The following is a 4,410-nucleotide window of genomic DNA, read 5'->3' as shown; positions in this document are numbered from 1 at the left end:
CTCTTCATTCTTATTCTTCTTTTCTTCTACTCACATAAAGGAATCCCTATACTGTGACATAGAGGATTCCTTTTCTTTTCTGTTCTTTTCTTTTTCATATGAGCAGGAGCAAGGACAAGGACATTCTTGTTGAAGCAGATCCTGAACTTGAAAGGACTCTGAAGAAAAAACTAAGAGAAGCTAAAGCACAACAATCCAGAGAAAACCTTACAGAGAATCTCGAAAAAGAAGGAGACATGTCCGAATCCAACAACAATGCAAGGAGGATGCTTGGTGATTATACTACACCTACTTCCAACTTTTATGGAAGAAGCATCTCAATCCCTGCCATTGGAGGAAACAATTTTGAGCTGAAGCCTCAACTAGTTGCTCTAATGCAACAGAACTACAAATTTCATGGACTTCCATCAGAAGATCCTATCAGTTTTTAACTGAGTTCTTGCAGATCTGTGATACTGTTAAGACTAATGGAGTAAATCCTGAAGTCTACAGGCTCATGCTTTTCCCTTTTGATGTAAGAGACAGGGCTAGAACATGGTTGGACTCACAACCTAAAGATAGCCTGGATTCTTGGGATAAGCTGGTCATGGCCTTCTTGGCCAAGTTCTTTCCTCCTCAAAAGCTGAGCAAGCTTAGAGTGGATGTTCAGACTTCAAGCAAAAAGATGGTGAATCCCTCTATGAAGCTTAGGAAAGATACAATCAGTTGACCAAAAAGTGTCCTTCTGACATGCTTTCAGAGTGGACCATTTTGGATATATTCTATGATGGTCTATCTGAGTTCTCTAAGATGTCACTGGACCATTCTATAGGTGAATCCATTCACCTAAAGAAAACGCCTGCAGAAGCTCAAGAACTCATTGACATGGTTGCAAATAACCAATTCATGTACACCTCTGAGAGAAATCCTGTGAGTAATGGGATGCCTCAGAGGAAGGGAGTTCTTGAAATTGATGCTCTGAATGCCATATTGGCTCAGAATAAAATGTTGACTCAGCAAGTCAACATGATTTCTCAGAGTCTGAATGGATTGCAAAATGCATCCAACAGTACTAAAGATGCATCTTCTGACAAAGAAGCTTATGATCCTGAGAACTCTCCAATGGTAGAGGTGAATTACATGGGTGAAGCCTATGGAAACACCTATAATCCCTCATGGAGAAATCATCCAAATTTCTCATAGAAGGATCAACAGAAGCCTCAACAAGGCTTTAATAATGGTGGAAGAAACAGGCAAGCCTTTTCCATCATCTTCTCAGCAACAGACAGAGAATTCTGAGCAGAGCCCCTCTAGCTTAGCAAACATAGTCTCTGATCTATCTAAGGCCACTTTAAGTTTCATGAATGACACAAGGTCCTCCATTAGAAACTTGGAGGCACAAGTGGGTCAGCTGAGTAAGAAAATCACTGAAACTCCTTCTAGTACTCTCCCAAGCAATACAGAAAAGAATCTAAAAAGAGAGTGCAAGCCCATTGATATAATCAAAATGGCCGAATCCAAAAAGGAAGGGGAGGACAGGAATCCCAATAGGGAAGATCTCATGGGACATCCCCCAGACAGAAAGGAGTTCTCTATTGAGGACCTAAAGGAATTTGAGGCTCATATAGAGACCATAGAGATTCCATTAAACTTTCTTCTGCAATTCATGAGCTCTGAAAAATATTCTTCCTCTGAAGAGGATGAAGATGTAACTGAAGAGCAAGTTGCTCAATATCTAGGAGCCATAATGAAGATGAATGCCAAGTTGTTTGGTAATGAGACTTGGGAAGATGAATCTCCCTTGCTCATTAGTGAACTAAATACATGGGTTCAACAAACTTTACCTCAAAAGAAACAAGATCCTGGTAAATTCTTAATATCCTGTACCATAGGCACCATGACCTTTGAGAAGGCTCTGTGTGACTTGGGGTCAAGTATAAATCTTATGCCACTCTCTGTAATGGAGAAACTGGAGATCTTTGAGGTGCAAGCTGCAAGAATCTCATTAGAGATGGCAGACAAGTCAATAAAACAAGTTTATGGATTGGTAGAGGACGTGTTAGTAAAGGTTAAAGGCGTTTACATCCATCCTGATTTCATAATCCTAAACACTGAAAAGGATGAGAATGAATGCATCATCCTTGGAAGACCCTTCCTAGCCACAGTAGAAGCTGTGATTGATGTTGACAGAGGAGAGCTAGTCCTTCAATTAAATAGGAACTACCTTGTGTTTAAAGCTCAAGGATCTTCCTCTGCATCCATGGAGAGGAAGCATGAAAAGCTTCTCTCAATACAGAGTCAAACAAAGCCCCCACAATCAAACTCTAAGTTTGGTGTTGGGAGGCCACAACCAAACTCTAATTTTGGTGTTGAACCCCCACATTCAAACTCTAAGTTTGGTGTTGGGAGGTCCCAACAATGCTCTGAATATATATGAAGCTCCATGAGAGCTCACTGTCAAGCTATTGACATTAAAAAAGTGCTTATTGGGAGACAACCCAATTTTTATTTATCTATATTTCTATTGTTCTTTTATATTTTATTAGGTTTATGATCATGTGGAGTCACAAAACAATTGCAAAAATTAAAAATAGAACCAAAAATAGCAGAAGAAAAAGCACACCCTGGAAGAAGAGCTGTCTGGCATTTAAACACCAGAAACAAGCATCTATCTGGCGTTTAACGCCAAAAACAAGCATCAGGCTGGCATTAAACGCCAGAAACAGGCTGCATTTGGGCGTTTAATGCCAGAAATAAGCATCAGTCTGGCGTTAAATGCCAGAATTGCATACAGAGGGCGTTTTACAAGCCTAAAAGGTGCAGGGATGAGAAATCTTTGACACCTCAAGATCTGTGAACCCCATAGGATCACCTCAGGATCTGTGGACCCCACAGGATCCCCACCTACCCCACTTCTCTCTTTTTCATTCTCACACAACACTCCCCTCTCTTCTCCCCCTTGGCCGAAACCCACACCTCTCTCCCTCTTCTCCATATCTTATTCTTCTTCTTCTATTCTTTCTTTTTTTGCTTGAGGGTGAGCAACATTCTAAGTTTGGTATGGTAAAAGTATAGCTTTTTATTTTTCCATAACCATTTATGGCACCTAAGGCCGGAGAAACCTCTAGAAAGAGGAAAGGAAAGACAAAAGCTTTCACCTCTGAGTCATGGGAGATGGAGAGATTCATCTCAAGGGTCTATAGCTCAATAATAGAGCATTTGACTGCACATCAAGAGAGCCCACTCATGGACCTCAAGGAATTCCCTCATCAAGAAATCCCTGAGATACCTCAGGGGATATATTTTCCTCCACACAATTATTGGGAGTAACTAAGGATAGGAGCACCAAAATCACTAGGGATCAAGCAACAGAGACAAGGAAGAGACATAGAGGAGCTCAAGAACACCATTGGTCTTTCCAGAAGAAGGCGCCACCATCACTAATGTGGACTCATTCCTTAACTTCCTTGTTCTTATCTCCCTATTTTTCGGTTTTTGAGCTTCATGTTTGTCTATGTTTGTGTTTTTATTACATGATCATTAGTGTCTAGTGTCTATGTCTTAAGGCTATGAATAATTCCATGAATCCTTCACCTTTCTTAAATGAAAAATGTTTCTAATACAAAAGAACAAGAAGTACATGAGTTTCGAATTCATCCTTGAAATTAGTTTAATTATAGTGATGTGGTGACAATACTTTTTGTTTTCTAAATGAATGCTTGAACAGTGCATATTTTTTATCTTGTTGTTTATGAATGTTAAAATTGTTGGCTCTTGAAAGAATGATGAAAAAGAAAAATGTTATTGATGATCTGAAAAATCATGAAATTGATTCTTGAAGCAAGAAAAAGTAGTGAAAAAGAAGAAGCTTGCGAAAAAATAAATATTTTAAAGAAAGAAAAAGAAAAAGCAAGCAGAAAAAGCCAATAACCCTTAAAACCAAAAGGCAAGGGTAAAAAGGATCCAAGGCTTTGAGCATCAATGGATAGGAGGACCCAAGGAAATAAAATCCAGGCCTAAGCGGCTAAATCAAGCTGTCGCTAACCATGTGCTTGTGTCATGAAGGTCCAAGTGAAAAGCTTGAGACTGAGTGGTTAAAGTCGTGATCCAAAGCAAAAAGAGTGTGCTTAAGAGCTCTGGACACCTCTAACTGGAAACTTTAGTAAAGCTGAGTCACAATCTGAAAAGGTTCACCCAATCATGTGTCTGTGACATTTATGTATCCGGTGGTAATACTGGAAAACAAAGTGCTTAGGGCCACGGCCAAGACTCATAAAAGTAGCTGTGTTCAAGAATCAACATACTTAACTAGGAGAATCAATAACACTATCTGAACTCTGAATTCCTATGGATGCCAATTATTCTAAACTTCAAAGGATAAAGTGAGATGCCAAAACTGTTCAGAAGCAAAAAGCTACAAGTCCCGCTCAT

General features: G+C 39.6%; 1 non-coding gene across 1 annotated transcript; it reads right to left on the bottom strand.

Annotated features, from left to right (window-relative positions):
* Positions 1-628: 628 nt before the first annotated feature.
* Positions 629-735, bottom strand: LOC127746318 (small nucleolar RNA R71). The gene has a single exon (XR_008007938.1). It is a non-coding gene; the product is annotated as a small nucleolar RNA R71 (small nucleolar RNA).
* Between the last annotated feature and the right edge of the window lie 3,675 nt (positions 736-4,410).

This window comes from Arachis duranensis, chromosome 3, assembly GCF_000817695.3.
Source record: "Arachis duranensis cultivar V14167 chromosome 3, aradu.V14167.gnm2.J7QH, whole genome shotgun sequence".
NCBI lineage: Eukaryota > Viridiplantae > Streptophyta > Magnoliopsida > Fabales > Fabaceae > Arachis > Arachis duranensis.
This window is presented reverse-complemented; position numbering and strand designations above follow the sequence as displayed.